Here is a 26,204-nt window from a genome sequence, read left to right on the forward strand (position 1 = left end):
ATAGATACCTTAGTATAGCACAGTATTGCAGGTGTTAAACATGTAAATCAGAGCTCACCACCCAAACTGCCCTCAGGTGTGAGGAAAATAAGATAAATATGTGATTACACCCTGGTGGATTTAAAAAATAGAGTAGTTAGTGGGGACGTGGTGAATGGGAAAGTGTAACTTTCTAAAGGGAGCAGCTGGGAGCTGCAGTTAATTGTTGTCTATAGGAATGTGAGCCTAGTATTTCCAGTCCTCCTCAATTGTCGAGGGACCCAGAAATCTGGATATTATGTAAAATGACATGCTTTTAAATACTGGCAACATTAAAAGAAATTGAATGATATAGCCCCCCAATCCCATAGGCAAGATTTCTAATGGTTCCTGGATTGTTTCTTTTCATATAGATCAGACTTTTAAAATTTTGTTTATTTTTTCCATCAATAAATCCATTTCTTTAAATGAAATTTATTACAGAAGTCCAATAAATATAAAACCATGAACAAGAAAAATGGTTGGGGATGGGTGGAGCTGGAGCTGCAGTCATTGCCTTAGTGTGTCTAGCCTTGTTCCATGAGTAGCCAGTTCTAGAAACTAGAGCTAGCACAGATCTGAATGCTAAATCTAAGGCCTCTTTGAGATGGAATTCTTTTTTCCTTTTTATTCAAATTGGCAGCTCACCTCCCATTTTCATTACTTCTTGAGGCCATCCTGATAATGGAGTATCATCAACCTACGAAGGGATGCCTGCCTTTTAAAATTTTTTATATATAACATGTTGACAAATTGAACTCCAATAAAAAATACCAAAAAAAGTTAAAAAATAAAATTTTTACATATGTTGAAGCATGAGGAAATACATAGATCATTTTAGTGAGAATTAAATTATTTAGGTGCAAGTTATAAATGAATGTCTAGACACAATCCTGTTGTGTCATTTTAAATTAGAATCAGCACTTTGAAAATCCATTCTGGTATTGCCATGTAGATTCATAAAAACATTTAAAAACTGACGTCTAAGTCAAAATCATATAAGCTAGCTCATAGAAACAGGATATAAATAAAAGGTCCAGAGATAGCTCCTATCTATGGAATCCAAAGCTGTTATTAGATCACTTAGTACTAAAAAAAAATACAACTTTTCATAACTGAATTCCTATTAAAAAATGAAGGGGATAGAATTTTGAGCACCTGATTAAAAGAAATGTTCAAAATCTCACTGTTAATTAGTCATGAGATGGGGTCTAAAATCCAGCCTTTTCTATTCTGAGGCTCTTCTATCTTGGGTTTTTTGCATCCCTCTATTCGAATAACACAAGATTTAAAAATCTCCATAAAAGAATGTTTCTGGCATCTAATTTAAGATAGCTTTGACAAAAGCCATAATAAGACTAGATATTTTACTTCTAAACAGATGTTGTTTTAAACAGATTTCATATATAACTTTTGTGTAAAATCAGTTGACAGCCTCTGGGAGAGGCCGACAAGGTTACTGAATACTACAAGTGTATTGAAAAATGCTTCCTAAAGTGTGGATTATTTGCTTAATAAATTACAAATGCTTCCTACAGATCTCATACTTATCTGGCCTTACTGATCTCTTTCCCATCTACTCAGTAGGATGACAGGAGTAGAAACTAGCATGCATAGAAATGTTAGTTTTGTCTATCCTTCTACCATATATTCCACCGTATTTATCACAGAACTTTTATCTTCTTTCCTGAGCACAAACTGTCTCCAAAAGAACAAAAAATAATTTATCAATATTTTCTCTTTCATTTCTTGCTTCCTGCCCACAATTCTATTTTTGTTGTTGTTGTTGTTGTTGTTGTTAACTTCTGTTGAACTCTTGACCTTGGGTAAAGATGCAGCTTTGCATGAATATTTGAAAGTGACTTTTGGTGATTTAGCTGCTAAATGTGTATGATAGAAATCCAGCTTACCTTGGAGGCTCTCAGGGTTTTTAGCTCACCGTGCCAGAGAGCAGACCAGTCTGGGGAAAGCCAGCTAATGTCTCCCAGCTGTGCCGGGAAAGTGTGAACAGCTCTGTCAGAAGCGCTGCCTCTTTCTCTTCTTTTCCAGACAGTACTTTATACTCAAACCATCACTTCTCATTTGCTGTTTGGACAATGGTGATGAAACTGCTGCTTTAATGCCCTCGGAGAAGCCAAGTGGGAGAGTCTGGAGCTGATCCTCTAGTTCCCCCAGACAGAAGAAGTTTGAAGCTCAGGCCTGGTCCTGAAATACATACAAAGAAAGCTGACAGAAAATATATATTCACAGTTTTGGCCTAAAGGTTGCTGGTTGACTAATAGGTAATACGAGGAGAAATGGTCTTTTCTGGAGTTGTAATTCTTTCCAGGTGAGAAAATTAAATGCCATCACTTAATCCTGGGAGCAATCCAGCATTTCTTGGTAAATTTCCAAAGTGTGTTTGTTAGAATGTTGGGCCTGTTCTATGTTCAATGCTGTTAGGAGAAGTGACAGAAATATATGAACAAAACCTCAGAAATAAATATTAAATTTTAGCTGGGGGGCAATCATTCTCTACCTTAATGCTTTATCAAAAAGCAGATATTGAATGAGTGCATATATTCAGAACTATTTGTAGCAAACCCTTCATTTCCTCCCAGGAGCTGCACACCCCCTCCTTCCTTCCTAGAGCAGACTCCTCCTGCCAGGGTAGAGGCTACAAGTTTGGGGAACTTGCTTCTCCAGGCTCCCTTGCAAGCAGAGTTAGTCTTAGTTATAGTGACTAAGTGACTTTCAAGAAAGATTTTTCTTCATGATAAAGAAATGATAAGGATGAAAAAGTGCTTTTCCCTCTTAATCTTGTCACATTAGGATGAAGCTTCATGAGAATAGAGACTTCATCTGTTTTGTTTATGGTTATGTCCCCACACTTACCACAATACCTGGTACTTAGTAGTTTCTCATCATATTTACTCACTGATTGAATGAGGGAATGCACACAAGTATTTGTGAGAAAATGTGATGTTTAGAATGACAGCAGCTGTTTTGTAACCTTGAAGCAACAGCCTTTATGGAAATAGCCAACACCCTAAGGATGTCAACATGAAAGCTCCTTGATGGCATCATTGAGCTAGCGAGACAGTCTTGTGGCAAATAACCTCTGAATTTCTTTTAATATATAACAAATCCCCTATTTTTAAAACTACTTTTCATTGATTCATCCATTAAAAAAAAATTTCCTAAGTGCCCAAACTTTGCTAGACTTCATTCTAAGCTCTGGGGAGACCGCAATGAATGAAACCAAGTCTTTAACTCCATGTTAGTGGAAAGAGACAGCCAATGAACAAAGCACAAGTGAATGTATTTCATATGGTAATTAGCACTGTGGAGAAAAATAAAGCTGAGTAAAGAGGGATGGGAAGTGCTGAGCTGGAGAGGGGTTGTTGTTCCTACTTTACATAGGGTCATCAGGGGAAGACCTTGCTGAAAAAGAGACATTTAAGCAGGAATAGACAAAGCGAGGGAGGGAGTCTTGCCATCATCTGGGGTTGGAAGAACATTCGGTTCAGAGGAAAAGGAAATGCAAAGGCCTTGAGGTGAGATCATGCTTGCATTTTAAGAACAGCAAGTGGGCCTGTGTGATTAGACCAGAGTGAGTGGTGAGATTAGTAGGAAGGGAGTTCAGAGAAGCAGTGGGTTGCCTAGTTAGAAAAGTCTGATAGGCTATTTCAGGGACTGTCTCTATTCTGCATGAGATTGGAAGCCATTGGAGTGGAGGGAGGTTTAAGCAGAAGAGTGACTTCATTGGACATACTTTAAAAGGAACCACTGTTTGGGGTAGGGATGGAAACAGGGAGCCATCTGGAGAAACGCAAGCAGGAGAAGATGGTAGGTTAGACTCACATGAAACTAGTGGAGCAAGAAGAGGTCAGATTTGTACATATTTTGAGAATAGAGCTATCGTGTCTGAGGCATTTTGGATAAAATATAGGATTATATACTTTTGTTCACATTTATTTTTCTACTCATTTCCCAACTCCCTCTGCTTCTCATCAACTATTTATCATCATGTTCCAAGACTTACTTAAGCTTTTTTAGGAATTTGCCATTTTATAGTTAATACTAAGCAGTCCCGGAAGATGATGACTATTTCTATAACAATCACTTCTGATCCCAGCAATATTCATGAGAAGAAAGAAAAAATTTCACCTCCTGTGCACAAGTTTAAAATATTCATATACCTTGGATTACCTTTTTGATATTGAATGCTAGAGCCCATTACCAACTCAATTCATGGGATTCCAAGTCTTTAATTAAAATCATTCACAATGGTCTTTCCATCTTCTGTATTTTAAAGACAGGGAAAGTGAGGCTCTGACAATTCCTGTGAGCCTCAGATGCATCATTAGTATACGATGATAATCCTAAATGTTTTTCCAAGGGTTCCTCTAGCTTTATAATTTTTTTTTAAAAAGATTTTATTTATTCATTTATTTATGAGAGACACAGAGAGAGAGAGAGAGGCAGAGACACAGGCAGAAGGAGAAGCAGGCTCCTTGTAGGGAGCCTGACATGGGACTCGATCCTGGGTCTCCAGGATCACGCCCTAGGTGGAAGGTGGCGCTAAACAGCTGAGCCACCTGGGCTGCCCTAGCTTTATAATTTCTTTGATTTAAAATTTTAAGTTTGTTATAGTGTGACTCTTTCTAAAAATACCAAATCACATTAGTTTGAGTTCCATTTTGCTTGATCTTACAAAATACAGATGTGGATTGTATTTCCTTCCCCAAAGAATACCTGAGAAATAAAAGCCTATACATTTGACAGATCTACCCTGGTTGTCATTTCCCATTTCAACCAGCTGACTTGCTCTGGACCACAGACCAAGGCCCATTCTATTGTTGTTCTTTTCTTGCCAATTTTAGGCCAGCTTCTTGTAGGCATCTGTGTTCCCCCGGACCACTGTATTTTTAGCAAAGACATCATCATTACTTTTTAATAATTACTTTTAATTTTCTGAGGCCTTGAGGATAATGCAGTGTGAGTCCAGTAAAGAATGGCTATTTGATTTTGTCAGTCCTGTGAGTCTCACCTCCAAAGTTCCCACTGTACTTCTGTTACATTCCTCTTTTTTAGCATCTTTGCTTGGCTTGAACATAGTAGTCATGATCATATGACCATGTTAAAGGGACCAGTTTAGTTGTACCAAAATGAAGACCTGAAACAAATTTACTATACCCAGTATGGTAGTTGTATTTGTTTCCCATGGCTGCTGTAACAAATTACTACAAACTTAGTGATTTAAACCACAGAAATTTATTCCCTCACAGTCTGGAAGCCAGAAGTCCAAAATCAGTATCACTGGGCAGAAGTCAAGGTGTCAGTAGGGCTTCACTCCCCCTGGAGGCTCTAGGAAAGATTGTTTCTGGCCTCTTCAGCTTCTGGTGGCTGACTGCATTCCTCGTCTTGTGGCTGTATCACTCTAATCTCTGCTTCTGTGGTTACATTGAATCCTCCTGTCCTATGTCAAGTCTCTTTTAGCCTCTATGATTTTGACATCAGTTCTGATGTGTGTATTTTTTCCATGCCACCAAGCAATTCACTGACACCAGAGTATTGTACAGTTCAACTCAATTCTGATACTACCTACCTGGAGAGAGCATCAGATCCCACAGGCTAAGGATTCAGTCCTATAAGACTGTCATCCCTGACCCCCCCTACCTTCCCCTTTAGATGCTGATTTTAAGTCCAGGCTGTCACCTGTGCTTCTGACCAACTCTCTCTTGGATTTGATTAATTTGCTAGAGTGCTCACAGAACTCAGAGAAATAGTTTACTTACCAGATCACCTGTTTATTATAAAAAGATATAACAGCCAGATGGAGAAAACACATAGAGCAAGATATATGGGAAGGGGCGTGTGGCTTCCATGTTCTCTCTGAGCACCATACTCTGAAGTGTGCACCAACCTAGAAGCTCTTCAAACAGTCTTTTCAGGTTTTTAGGGAAGCTTCATTACAAAGGCCTGATTGGTGTAATTCATTGGATACTGAAAATTGAAGTCAATCTCCAGCTCCTCTGCCCTTCCCAGAAGTTGGGAACTTTCAAACCCCCCCTCACCACCACCCCCACCCTGCCTCCCAATCACGTGGTTGGCTCCACTGGTAACCAGACCCCAACCTCAGGTTACCTAGGGGCTTTCCAGAAGTTACCTTGTTAACATAACAAAAGACACTTTTATTGCTCTCCTCACAGGGAATTACAAGGGTTTTAGGGGCTGCATCAGGAATGAGATGAAGACCAAATGTAGATTTCTTCTTATAAAGCACAATGTCACAGCCTCTCTCTCTTTTTTAAAAGATTTTATTTATTTATTCACGAGAGACACAGAGAGAGAGAGACAGAGACAGAGACAGAGACACAGGCAGAGGGCAAAGCAAGCTCCATGCAGGGAGCCCGATGTGGGACTTGATCCTGGGTCTCCAGGATCACACCCTGGACTGAAGGCAGTGCTAAACCTCTGAGCCACCCGGGCTGCCCCAGTCTCTCTCTTCTATACAGATACACCTTGTGTCATTTAGGGTACACCTGGATAATAGAGGATAACCTTCTCATCTCAAGATTCTTAGCTTATTACATCTGCAAAGGCCCTTTTCTAATAAGGTAAGATTTACAGGTTCCAGGGATTAGAAGCTGTTATCTTTGGGGGCCATTATTCTGTCTACTACAGTAGTTTCTGGTGTTATTCACCAAATATTTCCCATTTATAATCTTCTGGACAATGGTAGTATTGTATTTCCTGACTTTTTTGATTAGATGAGGGAAGTGACCAATGAGTAAAAGTAACTTGTGTCACTTCTAAACTCAAGCATTTAATTGCTAGTGCAAGAACTCTTGAGCTGAATTCCCTATGTTGTGAGCACAGAAAATTTTGGAATGATGAATATACCATCCAGCTGGATTCTCCAAGGAAGGTGACATGAGACAGAGGCCCTGGCTAAACAGTGACACAAAGGATGAGCAAGAAATGTACCTATCTGTTAAAAGTCACTAAATTTAGTTTTTTTTGGTTTTGATTTTGTTTTTCTGCAACATAACTTAACCTATCTTGATTGATACACCTAGAATCTAATTTCCCCATAACCAGAAGGCTGGAGAAAGAAAATTTTTCCTTTCACCATGGTCTAAAACTTGCCTCCTAAATGATTAAATGTGAGAAATTCCATTGTCCATTTCTCCAGGAAAAATTGTCCCTCTGAAACTCACAACAAAACACAATAACTGATCATCAGTGCATTCCCCAAAACATAGGTTATTCCATCTTTATTGATATATAATTGAATGTAATTCATATGCCATAAAATCCACTCATTTAACATATATAATTTACTTTTTTTTTAGTATATTCACAGAGTTTTGTAACTATTGCCACTATGTAATTTTAGAACATTTTTGTTACCCCTCAAAGAAACCCCATGCCCATTAGCAGTTATTCCCAATTTCTTTCTTTCTATCTCAGTGTCTGGCAGCAACTAATCTCTCTATGGATTTGCCTATTCTGCACATTTCATACAGAGGAGATCACATGCTATGTGGTCTTTTGTGACTAGACTCTTTAGTAAGTCTTGACGGTTCACCTGTGTTGTAGCATGTATCAGTACTTCATTCCTTTTGCAGATGAATAATATTCTATTGTAGAGATTTACCACATACAGCTTATCTATGCATTAGTTAATGGACATTTGAGTTGTTTCTACTTTCTGGTTACTATCAATAATGCTGCCATGAACATTTGTACACAGGATTTGGTGTAGACATATGTTTTTAATTCTGGGTTACTCAAGTTTGGATTACATGTGGACCATAAACAAGTGTAGCCTAGCCCCTCTTCAAAATCTTTTCTCTACTTTAAGGTGATGAGGTTACATGTCTGTAGTACATGTTCCTATAATTGCTATGGTAAATTATTGCATTGAGCTCAAAACAACACGAATTATCATCTTAATATTCTGGAGGTTAGGAATCTAAAGTGGATCTCCTTGGGCTAAAGTCAAGGTGTTGGTAGGTTCTAGAAGGTGATTAGTTTCATCTTTGAAGTCTTTGTCATCTGCATCCTTCATTACTGCTGTCTTTTCTGCCTCCTTCCTTCTTGTTTAAAGGATGCTGTGGTTACACCAGACTCATGTGGATAATTTAGGTAATCTCCTTATTTTAAGGTCAGCTGATTAGCAACTTTAATTCCAACTGCAAACTTAATTCCTCCTTACCATGTAACATAGCATATTCACAGATTCTGACCTACCTGTCTGGCCCCTTCCAAGAGCAGTGTTCTGTCTACCACAATACCTTTTTAGCTATCTTGGATTCTCTGTTCCCAATCCTTTGGAAACAACTATTGGAATAAACACACACGCACACACACACATGCACACACAGGAAAAATAATACAGATACCCGACAGTCTAAATCGGCACTTAAAAAAAATCTATCTGGTGAGTTTGTAAAATGTATAACTACTTCAGAAGATAGCATGGCAGTTTCTTACAAAACTTAAAGACTCTTACCAGATGCTCTGCAATCATGGCTTCGTAGTATTTACCCAAGTGAACTGAAAACCTATAACAACACACATAATTTATTCATAATTGCCAAAACATGGAAGCCATGAGATGTCCTTCAATAGAGGAGTGGGTAAACAAACTGGTACATCTAGACAATGGAGTATTACTCAGTGATAAAAAGAAATGAGCTAACAAAAATTAAAAGAATAAATTAACAAAAAATTAAGATACAGAGGAAATTTAAGTGAATATTATTAGGTGAAAGAAGCCAATTTGAAAAGACTACGTAGTATTGTATGATACCAACTATATGTCATTCTTTAAAAGGTAAAGATATGGAGATGGTAAGAAGATCACTGGTTGGGGCACCTGGGTGACTCAGTCAGTTAAGTGTCTGCCTTTGGCTCAAGTCATGATCTTGGGGTCCTGGGATTGAGCCCTGTGTTGGGCTCCCTGCTCACAGGGAGCCTGCTTCTCCCTCTCCTCCCCATGTATGGTCTCTCTCTCTCTCTCTCTCAAATAAATAATATCTTTAAAAAAAAAAGATCACTGCTTACCAAGGGTTTGGAAGGAGAGAGTGAGGTCACGATGAATGCATGAAGCACAAGAGACTTGGGGGACAGTGAAATTCTTCAACTTTTCCCCATGATACTATGATTGTAGGAACATGTCATTATGAATTGTCAAAATCTATAGAATGTACAACAGAAAGAGTGAACCTAATGTAAATCAATCTTATAATGTATCAATGTTGGCTCATTAATTATAACAAATGTACCTCAATAATGCAAGATATTAAAAAAAGGGTAGACTGCTGCGAGGCTAGGGGTATATGGAAACTCGGTACTTTATACATGTCCATAAATCTAAAACTCATCTAAAAATAAGTTTTTATTAATAACTGTTGATATATTTATTAATATAATAAATGTATTCATTACTTTAAAATTCAACCTACAGAGATATACTCTGACCATGATAAAGGTAAGATTTCACAGTATTTCTTAGAGAAGTCCAGCTCCTTGGATCTGCTCTTTTTTAAATCTCTGGATTTCAGAAATCTGTCTCTTATGTGTACAACTAAAAACCCATTAGAGTGGTTTTCTCAAAAAAAAAAAAAAGTCAGTTGGCTTCAAAAATAAATTTTAAGGTAAAAACAACAACAACAACAAAAAACAAAAATAAATTTTAGTTTCTTCCTCATAAAGACATACTCATGACAGTTTTTACAGAATCAACTCATTAATACTTCAGATATTCTTGGGGTCTGGTCCCTGCTGCCATCACTCTGTTACACCTATAATATGGGTAAGAAATCCAAGAACAGGTTTCCATGCTTAGTAGCTATTTATGTTAGCTGAAAGTTGGAAGAATTTCATTTCAGATAACAGCCATTGCACATTTAATCTCAAAGTAAGCTATTTTTGCACTTTTTAAGTCATCTTCAGACCCCTCAGGGGTTTGTTCTTTTAGAAAAGAAAAGAAGTCTTTACCAATGAACACTGAAATAGACATCTGAGCATTGCCATCATTTCCTGTTTTTCTGTGAGGATTTCTGGCAGGTCAAACTTGTTCATCATTAACACTTCTGTTCAAAAATTATGAAAATTCAAGTCAATCACCAAGAAAGTGAGTTTATTTAAGTTTTGGGCAAGATTCTTGACTGGGAATGGGATATGATCTTTGAGAAGGTAAAAAAAAAAAAAAAGAATTTACAATTAGTGAAATTCAAAAACTGCTCTATTTGCTCATTTTTTAATATTAAGCAGACTACAACTAGGAATCTCTAGTAACTTTCTATCAAGAACTGTGAAGTGTCTGTGATTTTATCTTACTCATAAACTAACAAGCCTATCACAATTTCATGCATGATGAGAGAAAACAAAGAACTTTATGGGGATCCCTGGGTGGCGCAGCGGTTTAGCGCCTGCCTCTGGCCCAGGGCGCGATCCTGGAAACCCGGGATCGAATCCCACGTCAGGCTCCAGGTGCATGGAGCCTGCTTCTCCCTCTGCCTATGTCTCTGCCTCTCTCTCTCTCTCTCTCTCTCTGTGTGACTATCATGAATAATAAAAATTAAAAAAAAAAAAAGACCTTTATGATGTATGGCCCAAGAAACAGCATGAATATGAGTGTGTTTGTGTCATTTGCCCCATCCCCAGGTCCCCCAGGGGCAACACAGATAGGACTAAGTAGATGCACTAGGTTGTATCACAGAAGAGCAGCCTTAAGCTTGAAATTGGAAACCCAATTTTTTTTTTTTTTTTTTTATAATGAGCAGTAATCCCTTTACCCTGGAGGAAGACACTAGCTTTCAAGGGTGTAAGCAAACCTACTCTTTGCTCTAGGGGGATACACTATCTCTATCTTTCAAAGACTTTCACTCTATAAATATCTTTGAAAAAAAATCCCGGCAGTGACTGACTCATAAGACATGCAGGACTCTGTGAACCATGGAGAATCATCTCCTAATCTTTCCTTAACATATGCTATATTCTATATATTCTATATAATAAAATGATTCTACCGATGGGACAGATACACATCAATTTTTAATATGGTTTGAGTTCTCACCCTATCAGAGGTAGTGATTTGTTCAGAAGCATCTAAATTCTCACTTAGTAACCCCTCCTAATTAAAGTCTAGTTTAGTGGTGTGGTTGATGATCAGAGATTAATCCAAGTTAATGTACACCAATGGGCATTGAACAAAGAACTTTAGCTTCAATCAACTGAGTTAGAAACCATTTATTGGATTTAGTCAGACACTGGAAGCAAACATGAATTTCCTCCACAATGTCTGCCCTGGTCTCCATCCCCACTCAATCCCTAATCCCATTGATACAACTCTTGGATCAGACTGTCCTCTCCAGCCCTATTCTTCTACTGTGGTTCATGTTTTCTTCTTATCTTGCTAGACCTATTGTCATATGTCTTCTGTCTCTCCTTGTCAGTTTCTTTCTTTCCTGTCTTGTCCAACTCTACTCCATCATTCACACAGCTGCCAGAACAACTGCAAACCTAAATATGCCACTTCTGTTCTGAAAGATCTGTAATACCTCAGAGCTCTAGGATAAATGTCAATGGTCTTAGCATGGGACATATATCTTCATGTAATTTGGCTCCTGATTAAAACTTTAGACACAACACCCATTATACCCCTACCTTATAGGTATCTAAGCACTTTCATCTGTAAAACAGAGATAATAATAGTATCTACCTCCTAGGTTGCTCTGAGAAATATGTGTGTTAATATATGCTAATTGATTAGGACAATGGTTCATAATAATTGCTCAAGAAGTGTCATAAGGAGAGTAATTCTCTAGCCACATCAAACTGCTATCAATTTCTCCAATAGACTAGATCAACTAAGTCCTGAACACTTTTAAAGTACCGTATCATCTTGGATACTACTACTTTTTCTCAACACAGAACCTAAAATAAAATATTGATTTTTTTTTTAAATATGCCTCTAGTCTACTCTCTCTATTGCAGAGTAAAATTCAGAAGACAAGCATAATGTTTTACCCATGTGTGGATTCCTAAGGCCATCCCACTGTCTGGCATATAAAAGGCAGTTAGTAAATATTTGTTAAGCAGTTTATGCTATTTCTGTTTTCATGGATACAAATGGAATATGCCCAGCAGATTTTTCCCTGCTCTTTTCAGGTGTAGGTTTTCTAGTAATAGCCACTACTTTCAGGACTTCTGTCCCTTTTTTTTTCCTTAAAGCCCTTGCTCAGAAACCCGATAGTTTCTGATTGTCACATCTTAGGATCTCCCCACCCTCTTTCCCCCTGGCTTTGGCTAGAATTATTATTACATATGAATAATGCAAGAGTTGTACTAATGCTCTTGTTGATAAATCTAGTAGGAGAGCTTTGGGGTACTGATTTTTGAATTAGTCCAATTATTCAATGTAGAAATATCTCACCTTATAAGATCCATTTACTGAAGATGTAAGTGAAAGGAAGATACTATTTCTTTGCTGCCGTATTTTGTCTCACTATCCCTTCTTGTTAGTTTTCACTTTTGTATATAGTTTTCCCATTAGGTGTGAAAAAATAAAACAAGAAACATACTGAACGAATGTCTAGGTACCTTATTATCTTTAAGAGTACATGATTCTAATCACTTTGTTAAGATGACATCTATCAGCTTTCTCCATTGCAAAGCTATTTCTCCTCTTGTAATTAATACATATTTATAGGAAAATAATTTGAGATTATGTAAATACTCTGTTCCTCATCATACTTTTATTCATTAACTTAATATCCCTTGATAGTTCTTGCCTGAATCACTTATTACTATTATGGTCACAAAAGTGACGATTTTCAAACTTGCATTGTATGCCCCTTCTGTGATGCATTAAGGACAAATCATCATATATGTAGTGTTCCTTCCAAAAAATGCATAACTTGAATCTAATCATGAAAAAAACATCAGACAAGCCAAAAACTGAGAATATTCTAGAAAAGAAATGGCATTTAATCCTAAAATGTCAGTGTCATAAAAGAAAAAGAAAGGCTGGGGACCTGTTACATATCAAAGGAGCCCGAAAACACATGACAATTAAATACAATGTGTGATATTTGGATTGGATTCTGAACTAGAAAAACTTATTATAAAGGACATTATAGGTGGTGAAATTGGGATATTGACTATGTGTTAGGTAATAATATTATAGCAATGTTAAATTTCACAAATACAGTAACTGCATTGTGCTTATATGAGGACAATATACTGCTTAAGAAATATATAATGAATATTAAGGAGTAATAGGGAGTGATATAGGCAACTTACTCTGCCGTCGTTCAGAAAAAATATCCATGCATATAAATTCAATTAAAGCAAGCATGATAAGACAGTTGTGGTAAAATGTTAATAATGGTTAAATCAAAAAAAGGGCCCATGGGAGTTCTTTAGACTATTCTTGTAATTTTTCTTTTAAGTTTGATATTATGTTTTTAAGTTAAACTATTGCTTTGCATAAAAAAGAATATGATTTTATGATCTTGTGCACTTCTATGTTTTAATATGATGAAGCTTTCTTAGATATTATATTAGAAGTGTGTTTTCCTTTTGGTTTTTTCTTTTTAACTACAAGACACTTGTGTACTCTCCAATCACAAGGAAACTCTTATTTATAAAAACAAAGCAGATGAGGATGTATAGTAAGACAGGGACTCTAGAAATAATGACATGATCAGGCCTTTGGAACCCAGAGCATCCATTGTTACAATTCATGATTCAAGAGCATCTTCAGAGCTCCAGTATCTTTACTTCTTCTTAGCAGATTGTGGCCATTGATCTTTTGCCTGAAGATGATGCTATTTCTATTCTCAGACTTAGCTTTTTTTTTTTTTTTTTTTTGTAACCTCTGATTCCTTCTGCTACCTCTGTTCCTCCTGTGCATCTTGCATTCAAAATATCTCAAAAGAAGATATGACTGGGTTACTTAGTTCCCATCTATTATTGTACACTGCAATTTGGTGAGGTTCTTTCATCAATCCATCTCATTAGCAGCTGGACTCCCTTAGGTCAAGCTCAGGATTCCTATTTGATATACAGTAGAACCAACCAAACCAAAGATTCTTAACAGGCCTAAACAAGAGAGATTGTATTCCATGGTATAGCAATATTCTTTGTCCAATGGACAGTGGTCAGTGTATCATGTTCATAGAACACAAAGAAAATAAACCTATGAAAAAAGAACCACTTGTGGTCACTTTCTTCAAAGGAGACATTTCTTCTCCTTCACTCTTGCCTGTTAGGGGGAACAAGGATTGACTAGTGCCTATTTGAGTAAAATCTATATATCTCCCATAGAAAAAAACCAAAGGTACTTTCTTTATCTAAGCCATAGGGCAGACATCAAGAAAGCATGGTGGTTTGTGCCATGAAGCACATTGAGTTTGAAGTTTAACAGGATTGACTCCAATTCCTACCTCCATCACTTATTGGCTATATGACTTTGGAAAATTACCTCGTTTGAATCCTGATTTCCTCAGTGGTGAAACCAAGACGATAAAAGTAGTTCGGTGAAGTATTAAATTACCCTATGAGAAGATTGCTGTAGGGACTAAATAAGATGATATGTACAAAACATTTAGCTTAGTATTCGGCACATAGAAAGAGGTCAGTCAATGATAATGCTTATTATTATTATTATTATTATTATTATTATAAAATCTGCTTTAGCGCCACTGTACATCTGAAGCTAAGGATAGTATATAAACTATTTTTAGTAAATTAATTTGTGGATGTGAGGCACTATCCTAGATCTTCAGTTCCTCTGCTTTCTGATTCCATTTAAAATACATGCTGTGTTTTATTTTCATATATATTTTATATACGTTTCACCCAAAGATAGGGTCTTATATAACTGTAGTATATTTCCTAAACCAGGAAATGGATATTGGAATAAACTATTAACTCAATTATAGACATAACTCGTATTTGACAAATTGAGTTTTATTTTTTCATTTCTTCCAATTCTTTAACTTCAATCCATTTCTAGTTTACAGGTGACAGATTCAAATAGAATTAACAGAATTTCATTGTACAGCAAAGAATGTTTGTGAGCCCCCATTATAGTAGCCATCATAATTACCAAAAGTTGGTCTGGGGCCTCACTGATCTTGACATATGGAAGGATATATTGTTGGGGCACCCAGGTGGCTCAGTTTAACCATCTGACTTTGGCTTGGGTCATAATATCAGGGTCCTGGTTTTAAGCTGTACTTCTGGCTCCCTGCTCAGCAGGGAGTCTGTTTCTCTCTCTCCTTCTCTCTCTGCTCCTCCCACAACTCATGTGCATGCTCTTTCTCTCTCTCAAATAAATACATAAATCATAAAAAAAATAAGAAAAGAAGGATATATTCTAAAGGCACATAGGGCAAAAGGAATTTTGCCTTAGAATATAATGATGAAGAACATTACTATATCAGGGCATTTATCACTACAGCTGGTCAATTTACATCAGCAGTTGAATAGAATGTTCCTCTGAAGTTTGACAACTATGACTCCAAGAGGAAAGGAGGCACTATAGTGTCCAGTGGTAAGGTTATTGAGAGCCACGACATTGCCTTCCCAATCCTCGTGGACTGATTTGAATAACCTCCACCCAGCCCTAACAGTTTCTTCTGCCTCTAGTACCAGGATTACACTAAATGCAGATGCAGTGAAGAAGGGATTTTAACTTTGAGAACTGTCTAGGAAAGAAAGGATATAGTTTGTTTCCCATTCATAGGGGACTCATTTTTATGCTGGAATGCCTTCCAATGCCTTGTTTATATAGTACATTGAAAGGCCCTTTATTACTAGCTGATGTTTATCCAGTATCCAGTCAAAATTATTCCAAACTTCTGTAGGTCAGACAGATCTGAGTCTGGAAGTTGCCGTCAGGTCCTTGCTGGTGTGGAATACCCCCATGGAAACTATTGTTCCTCAGGAGCAGTATCTGAATTTGAAGAAAAACTCTGGTGATGTAAGAGTTTATATAGTTCATGTGTGTTGACATTTTAGGTATTAAATGGTACTAATTCTTGAATTTTTAAAAAGATTTTTTTAAAAGATTTTATTTATTTATTCATGAGTAACACAGAGAGAGAGAGAGAGAGAGAGAGAGGCAGAGACACAGGCAGAGGGAGAAGCAGGCTCCACGTAGGGAGCCCGACTTGGGACCGACCCGGGTCTCCAGGACTGCACCCGCGGCGGAAGGCGGCGCTAAACTGCTGAGCCACCCGGGCTAAATATTTAACTTTGGACTCAGGATCTAGGCCTGTAACAGAATCTTGAAACTTTTCTGTAGATACTTTGTGGTTTTTTGTTTTAGTTTTATGTTCTTTATTTTGAGACAACTATAGATTCACAGGAAGTTGCAAAAATAGCACAGAGAGTCCTGGGTACTCCTTACCCAGCTTCTCCCAATGGCAATATCTTACATAACAATATAATATCAAAACCAAGAAATGACAGTGGTACCATACAATACAAAACTGAGTAGTACTCACATTTAGTCAGGTTTTAAAAAAGATTTTATTTATTTATTTGACAGAGAGTGTGAGAGAGAGAACTTAAGCAGGGAAAGCTATAGTGGGAGAAAGAGAAGCAGGCTCCCCATGGAGTGGGCAGCCTGATGTGGGGCTCAATCCCAGAACCCCAGGATCATGACCTGAACTGAAGGCAGTTGCCTAATTGACTGACCACCCAGGCGCCCCTTAGCCACTTTTTACATGCATTCATTAGCATGTTTTTGTGTGTGTTTGCATTTGTGTATATGGGTATTATTCTACAATTTTATCCTGTGTACTGATTCATGAAATCATGGCCACAATCAAGACAGAACTATTCCATCAGCACAAAGGAACTCCCTTGTGCTACCTTTCACCCACCGGTCTCTATCCCGGGTAAGATCATGAAGTCTTATTTACTGTCTCCTGTCTTAGACTGATCTAAGTGTATTTCTTCCTCCAGAAAAATTCAAACTGTAATTATGGTTTAATGGGTCCTACTGATGTTAACCAGATAGTTTCTAACTGGGATAATACTTAACTCAAGAATTTGATTTTGCATTGCTTTGAATGAATGATGCAAGAGGTAGAGAAATTCTTAAATAGTACATACAAAGTAATCTAATGGAAGGAACTATCTTTGGAAAAGTACATTAAGAAGTGCAAAGAGTAGGGACACCTGGGTGGCTCAGTGGTTGAGCATCTGCTTTTGGCTCAGGACATGATCCCAGGGTCCTAAGATTGAACCCAGCATCAGACTCTCTGCAGAGAGCCTGCTTCTCCCTCTGTCTGTGTCTCTGCCTCTCTCTGCATCTCTCATGAATAAATAAGTAAAATCTTAAAAAAAGAAAAAAAAGAAGTGTGAAGGGTAGAGGGTGAGCCTTCAGAGAGTCTGTGTGTTCAGGCCAGAACTCTTGAAGAAGGGAAGAACTCATCTAGGAGAAGACAGCCGGAGTTTGTTGTTTTGTATCCCAAAGGGAAAGGGAAATGAGTGGTTATAGGACATTCTTGAGAGTGTGGATCCTTATAATTTCTTTTAAGATGATTTATACTGTTGCAGTTTGAGCTTGTCTTTCATCTTAGCCCAGAGTGCTTCAGAAAAGTCCGTTAAACTCATGTTCACTCATTTTTCCATGTATTCACTTATCATCCTTTCATTCACCAAATTGTAATTGAGCACCTTTTATGTTCATGGTATATTCAAGGCTTTGAAGTTACATCAATGAACATGCCCAAGTGTGGGATCTCACTTAGCTTACATTCTAGGTCGGGAGAGAGACAATGAAGAGATTAATAAGTTTGCAACATCCAGCTACTATGGAATATCACGAAGAACCAGAAAACAGGGTATTGGGGTAGAGGGGGGGGGTTTGTGTTACTTCAGGTAGGGCAGTCAAAGATAGTGACATTTTAGCAGTGACCCGAATGAAGTGGGGGTGCAATCTGTACAAGTATCTGGAAGAACAGTGTTGCAAGCAGAGGGGAAGTACGTGAGCTAAAAATCAGCATGGTGTGCTTAAGAAATATAAAATAGGAGGCACCTGGGTGGCTCAGTTGGTCAAGTGTCTGCCTTTGGCTCAGGTCATGATCTCAGGGACCTGGAATTCAGCCCAGAGTAGGGCTCCCCTGCTTGGTAGGGTGTTTGCTTCTCTCTCTGCTGTGCTCGCTCTCGTGTTCTCTCTATTAAATAAATAAATAAATAAATAAATAAATAAATAAATAAATAAATAAGTAATCTTTTAAAAAAAGAAAGAAGGGAAATAAATATGCCGGTGTGCCTTGAGAGCAGTGAAAAACAAGGAGTTTCAGGAACTGATATGTATGATTGTTGCAAAGAGTAAGAAAGAACTGTGTAGTGAAATGAATAAAACAGAAGAAACTTCTAGAACCCAGGGCCCTGAAAAAACTGTGCCAGTTCTGAGTATATAAGCCATTGTCTCCTTACCCTATTCCAGAAAACTTATGTACTACTTTGGACTTCTGAAAATAAAGGAGTTGGTAGAAATTAGAAGACATTGTCTCATTTTGGTGGGACAATCACATATAGTTTCCTCTGATAACTCCTTAGAAATACTTGAACTTTCATCAAAATTTTAATTTTAGATCATCACATCCTGTCTAGCTGCTATTGTGTCACTACAGTATTCCATTGATTCTTTAGTAAGAATCACATCACTAAATTGTGATAATAAAATCACTAGGAAGTAAACTACATGAGAATGGCATCTTGGTCTGTCTTGTTCAGTACATCCCAAAGTCTACAAAAGTGCCTGGCATATAGCAGGGACTCAGTAAATATTTGCTAAAGAGTGAAAGTAACAATAAATCAATCATTCAGTTTTGGAATCCAAACAGTGCACATATGTATCCTTAAAGAAGTAAATTTGTTTATTTATTTAAAATATTAATAACATGGTTAATTATGTGTTGATTTTTCTCTAGCCAGAAGGTAAAAATATACAGCTCATTATTTCACCTTGGCTTCCCAAATAGAACATTTCTGTGAAAAAATATAATTTGATCACAGAACATCTGTAATAGCCTCCAATATTTTCAAGTAATAAAAGCTTAATTTAGATAGCCAGTGTTCTCATCCAGATTTTGTGACATATTTTATTACTGAGAAGTATCAGTTTGAATTGTGTCAATCTAAATTGAAAATATGCCAGGTTTATTAACACCAGCATTGACAGAGTTTTTAATTAAGTTGCTGATTCTGTCAATAATATAGTTAACTGCTGTTTCTGAAAAGAGTTGCATAAGCATTTCTTTTTCATATAACTTATTCCATACAGGCGTAGAGTGGAGGAAAGTTTCAACAAATGTGTAAGAATCTAAGCAAAATTTCATGATGTGTTGTTTTATTGTTGTAAATATAAAAAATGTTTTAATTTGCTCCTCAAAACATGAGTCTTGCTTATCAGACTTAGACTATTGTACTATTTTTCAATGTACAATTGAGTCAGTAAAATTTGCTTTTTTAAAAGATATACGGAGGAATCCTCTGGAATCTTGGTTCCTGGATAGATGATAGCTTCAAGGTTTATTTATAATACAGCTCTTAAAAAAAATACAGCTCTTAGTATGCTGGAAGTGAAAAATTATATTTCTTATGCTTTTTATTCCTGTAAAGACTTCTACCTCTACTCGCTCCTAATGTTATAAATGCTCTCATTCTTTGTGCCAAATATACAATACAAAAGAGGATTTATGTTAATAAAAACTGGATAAGTTATAATATTCTAGCCTTATTGCATAATTCAGATACTCCCGTCAGAAAGTAGAATCTTCATTTTCTACACCAGAAGGGATAGTACTTAAAAGATTTCCACTACTTACATTTTAGAGCTATGTAGTCCAAATGACAGTATTTTCCTAAGATGTGTTGCCATTCACTTTCATTAATCTGTCTGTAAATATTTTGTTCTGTACCAAACCAAAACAGGTCGGGTGTTAGAAATGTTGTCTTCTATGCTGAATGACTTGATTCAAATCTTCAAGTCTAAAGCTAGATTTGTTCTAGTTCATGTAGCTTCAGCAAGAGTTTTTTATACATCCTTCATTGATCATCATTTCATGTATCAACTTGGTCTTTTGTATCCAACCCTTATTTGAAGATATGGATTCCTTTAAAGAGAAAATTACATGCAGATTTTAAAGGGAATACTATTTTATCTAACAAGACACACCTCCTTTTTAGTTTCTAATCCATCCCAGTCTTAGCTTCAGCCAAGGAGTCAATTTAGCCCTTGTGGTAGGTTGACTACAAAAATGTTTCCAAATTCTCCACCCCTCCCTCTGAGCTTGCTCTTTGCTCTGTGTCTTGGCAGCTTCTCTCACCAAGAGGTAGATTCTATTTCCCCACCCCTGGCAGCTGGGATGAACTTGTTTGGGTCAATAGAACACAGAAAAAGTGACAATGTGCCATTCTGAACCTGAGCCTTACAGACCTGCTTTCTCTTGGAGCCATCACCATGTGAATAGCCTACACTAGCCTCCTGGACAGGGAGCAGATTCCTTCCACATCCTAGACCTGCCCACCCAACAGCTAACTGCAGAAGCATGTGCAAGTACAGAGATTGGCTGTACTCTGAGCTGTGCCAGAAGCACTCACCAGCCCATGGATTTCTGAATCACGTAAGTGTTTATTCTTATATGCCCCTGAGATTTGGCAGTTATATTGTGGTAACAGACAACTAATATACCCTTAATGTTATCTTTGTTCAATTGGCTGCAATGAACAAAGATATAACATTGGAAGGCAATGCTCATCAAGCAACTTATATTGAGTTCTATGTGCCTAACATCATTTCTAGCCCATAGTAGGGACTCCAGAAATAGTTGTTTATGACACTTACAAGTAAGTATATATATATATATATATATATATATATATATATATATATATATATTTTAAAATCTTATTTTTTTAATAGATTTTATTTATTTATTCATGAGAGACACACAGAGAGAAAAGCAGAGACACAGACAGAGGTAGAAGCAGGCTCCACACAGGGAGCCTGACACGGGACTTGATCCTGGGTCTCCAGGATCAGGCCCTGGGCTGAAGGCTGCCCTTAAATCTTATTTTTAGTGATCTCTACACCCAACATGTGGCTCAAACTCACAACCCCAAGATCAAGAGTCATATACTGACTGAGCCAGCCAGGTGCCCCACAAGTAACTACCTGTTTATACTGAACACCCTGTACTTGGTTGAGGGTGTTCAGAAATGTGAGAGACATTTCCTTGGCTTAAGAAGTTACATTTTCATAAATATTAAAAATTAGGAAAAATTCTCCCTGCATATCCTACAGGAAGGCTTCATGTCAAATTTGCCTAAGGGTTGAAATGGAGATTGCTGCCACTACTGTTGTGTCCTCAAGAGTCTCAGGCAAGGCTGGTATTGGTGCCTCCAGACTTGTGGGTGCTCTGTTTTGTTCTGCTCTTTGGTCCTTGTGGTTCCCATGAGTATCCTGTGTATAGGGTCCTTCCAGCCTTATGACCATCTGACTTGCCTTGCCTATGTATGTCTTGGTCTACTTCATTCCAGGGAGGATTGGCTGTGCTCTCAACTACACTCTGCTGCTCCTTTATTTGCTAACCAACATGCAGTGCAACTATGAGCAAACTATATAACTGCTCTGGCTCTTGGTTTCCTTATTTTTAATAATGAAAGCATTGGTTTAGGATGTTCCATAATGGCTTATCTATTTTCCACTATGGTTTCTTCTTTGACTCATAACTTACTTAGAAATGCATTGTTCATGGGATCCCTGGGTGGCACAGCGGTTTAGCGCCTGCCTTTGGCCCAGGGCGCGATCCTGGAGACCTGGAATCGAATCCCACGTCGGGCTCCTGGTGCATGGAGCCTGCTTCTCCCTCTGCCTGTGTCTCTGCCTCTCTCTCTCTCTCTCTCTCTCTCTACGTGACTATCATAAATAAATAAAAGTTTAAAAAAAAAAGAAATGCATTGTTCATTTTGCAAATATGTTGGATTTTTAGATTTTAAAAAATGACTTCTCACTTTTTACCTCTTTAGCATTGTGATTAGAGAACATGAGCTGTGTGGGACCTGGTATCAGAAAATACTGAGACTTACTTTATAGGCTAGCATGTGATGAATTTTCTTTTTATTTAAAAAAATATTTATTTTTTTATTTGAGAAAAAGAGAGAGAGAAAGAGCTCTAGCAGGAGCGGCAGAGGGAGAAGCAGACTCCTACTGAGTAGGGAGCTCAATCCCAATACCCTGAGATCACAGCCTAGACCGAAATCAGTTGCTCAGTTGACTGAGCCACACAGGCACCCATAGAATGTGATGAATTTTCTATCTGTGTGATATGTATTATTATTATTTTTTTACTGAGGTATAATTGATACAAAACATTATATTAGTTTCAGTTGTAGAACATGACTTAATATTTGTATATATTGTTAAATAATCACCACAATAAATCATCATACATAGTTACAAAATTTGTTCTTATGATGAAAACTTTAAAAATTTACTTTTCCTAGCAACTTTTAAATATTCAGTACACTATTATTACAGTAGTCTCCACATTGTACATGACGTCCCTAGGACTTACTTGTTTTATAGCTGGAAGTATATACATCTTGACCTCTTTACCCATTTTACTGAACCCTCCTCCCTGGCACCCTCCACTTCTGGCAACCATCATTCCGTTCTTTGTAACTATGAGCTGATTTTTGTTTTTTTGTGTTTTTGCTTTTTGTTTTTTAGATTCAATGGGTAGGAAAATATGGTGTTTATCTTTCTCTGGCTTATTTCATTTAGCATTATGCCTACAAGGTCCATCCATGTTGCTATAAATGTAAGATTTCCTTCTTTTTTTATAGCTGGATGATTTTTTTCTGAGAGAGAGAGAGAGAGAGAGAGATACACACACCACATTTTCTTTATCCATTCATTTATTAATGGACACTTGTTTCCATACCTTGCTATTTTAAATAATTCTGCAATGAACATAGGGGTGTATATATCTTTTGAGTTAGTGTTTTCATTTTCTTCAGATAAATACCCAGAAGTGGAATTGCTGGATCATATGGTAGTTCTATTTTTCATTTTTTAAAGAGAACTCCACACTGTTTTCTATAGTGGCTACACTAATTTACATTTCCACCAACAGTCTACAAGGAAGTATACATCTACACCAGTATTTACTTCTTATCTTTTGGATAATAAGCCATTCTAATAGATATGAGGTGATATCTCATTGTGGTTTTGAGTTGCATTTCCCTGATAATCAGGGATGTTGAACATCTTTTCATATATCTGCTGGCCTTCTGTATGTTTGCTTTGGAAAAAAGGTCTATTCAGATCCTCTGCCCATTTTTAAATTGGATTGTTTGGGAGTTTTTTGCTATTGAATGTATGTGTCCTTTTATTTTCTTGGTTATTAACTGCTTATCAAATACAGAGTTTGCAAATGTTTCCTCCTATTTAGTTGCCTTCTCATTTTACTGATGGTTTCCTTTGCTGTGCAGACGCTTTTTTAGTTTCATGCAGCCTCATTTATTGTTGCTTGTGTTGCTTTAGCTTTTAGTATCAAATCCAAAAAATCATTGCCAAAACTGATTTCAAGAAACTTACCTCCTATGTTTTCTTCTGGGAGGTTTATAGTTTCAGGTTTTACATTCAAGATTTTAATCCATTTTGAGTTAATTTTTGTATATGATGTAAGATAAGTGGCCCAGTTTCATTCCTTTGCATGTCGCTGTCCAGTTTTCCCAGCGTCATTAATTATAGAGACTATTCTTTCCCCTATATTGGGAAAAGGACAGTCTTGGCTCCTTCATTGTAAATTAATTGACCATATATGTGTGGGTTTATTTCTGGTCTTTCTATTCTGTTGCACCGATCTATGTATCTGTTTTTAATGCCAATACCGTACTGTTTTGATTTTCAAATCTTCATGACTTAGTTTGAAGTCAGAAAGCAAGATGCTTCAGTGTTGTTCTTTATCAAGATTGCTTTCACTATTTAAGTTCTTCTGTGGTTCCATACAATTTTAGGACTGCTTTGTTTCTGTGAAAAAAGCCATTGGAATTTTGGTAAGGATTGTATTGAATCTATACATTGCTTTGGGTGCTGTGGGCATTTTAACAATATCAATTATTTTAATCCATGATCATGGAATATTTTTCTATTTGTGTCATCTTCAATTTGTTTCATCATTGTCTCACAGTTTTCAGTATGTAGGTCTTTCACATCCTTGGTTCAATTTACTCCTGGGTATTTTATTGTTTTTGATGAAATTGTAAATGGGGTTGTCTTTTTAAAAAAAATTTTATTTAAATTCAATTTGCCAGTATATAGTATAACACCCAGTGCTCATCCCATCAAGTGCCCTCCTTTATTGCCTGTCACCCAGTCACCCTATCCCCACTCTCTTCCCCTTCTGTAACCCTTTGTTTGTTTCCCAGAGTTAGAAGTTTTTCATGGTTGTCTTCCTCTCTAATTTTTCTCCACACAGTTTCCTTCCTTTTCCTTATAATCCCTTTCACTATTTCTTATATCCTCATACAAGTGAAACCATATGATGATTTTTCTCCAATTGACTTATTTCACTCAGCGTAATACCCTTCAGTTCCATCCACATTCAAGCAAATGGTAGGCGTTTGTCCTCTCTGATGGCTGAGTAATATTCCATTTTATATATATATGCATATATATATATATGCCACATCTTTAAAAAATTTTTTAAAAAAAATTTATTCATGAAGGACACACACACACACAGAGGCAGAGACACAGGCAGAGGGAGAAGCAGGCTCCATGCAGGGAACCCAACGTGGGACTCGATCCCAGGTCTCCAGGATCACACCCTGGGCCGCTGAGCCACCCAGGCTGCCCTGCAACATGTTCTTTATCCATTCATCTGTCCAAAGACGTCATGGCTCCTTCCGGTTTGGCTATTGTGGATATTGCTGCTATGAACATTAGGATGCAAGTGTCCTGGCATTTCACTAAATCAGTATCTTTGGGGTAAATCCCCAGTATTGCAATTGCTGGGTCATAGGGTAGCTCTATTTTTAACACTTTGAGGAACCTCCACACAGTTTTCCAGAGTGGCTGCACCAGTTCGCATTCCCACCAACAGTACAAGAGGGTTCCCCTTTCTCCACATTCTCTCTAACATTTGTTGTTTCCTGTCTTGTTAATTTTAGCCATTCTCACTGGTGTCAGGTGGTATCTCATTGTGGTTTTGATTTGTATTTCCCTGATGGCAAGTGATGTGGAGCATATTTTCAAGTGCTTTTTGGCCATGTGTAGGTCTTATTTGGAGAAATGTCTGTTCATGTCTTCTGCCCATTTCATGACTGGATTGTTTGTTTCTTGGGTGTTGAGTTTGACAAGTTCTCCATAAATCTTGGATACTAGCCCTTTATCTGATATGTCACTTGTGAATATCTTCTCCCATTCTGTAGGTTGTCTTTTAGTTTTGTTGACTGTTTCTTTTGCTGTGCAGAAGCTTTTTATCTTGATGAAGTTACAATAGTTCATTTTTGTTTTTGTTTCCCTTGACCTCATAGATGTGTCTAGCAAGACATTGCTGTGGCCAAGTTCAAAAATGTTGCTGCCTGTGTTCTCCTCTAGTATTTTGATGGATTCTTGTCTCACATTTAGGTTTTTCAACGATTTTGAGTTTATCTTTGTGTATGGTGTAAGAGAATGGCCCAGTTTCATTCTTCTGCATGTGGCTGTTCAATTTTCCCAGCACCACTTATTGAAGAGACTGTCCTTTTTCCAGTGGATATTCTTCCCTGCTTTGTTGAAGATGGACTTGACCATAAAGTTGAGGGTCTATTTCTGGGTTCTCTATTTTGTTCCATTGATCACGTGTCTGTTTTTGTGCCAGTGCCATACTGTCTTGATGATCACAGCTTTGTAATACAGCTTGAAGTCAGGCATTGTGAGGCCCCCAGCTTTGGTTTTCTTTTACAGCATTCCTCTGGCTATTTGGTGTCTTTTCTGGTTCCATACAAATCTTAAGATTATTTGTTCCAACTCTGTGAGGAAAGTCCATGATATTTTGATAGGGATTGCATTGAACGTGTAAATTGCCTGAGTAGCATAGAGATTTTCACAATATTTATTCTTCTAGTCCATGAGCATGAATGTTTTCCCATCTCTTTACATTTTCCTC

Source organism: Canis lupus, chromosome 23 (assembly GCF_011100685.1).
Source record: "Canis lupus familiaris isolate Mischka breed German Shepherd chromosome 23, alternate assembly UU_Cfam_GSD_1.0, whole genome shotgun sequence".
Lineage (NCBI taxonomy): Eukaryota > Metazoa > Chordata > Mammalia > Carnivora > Canidae > Canis > Canis lupus.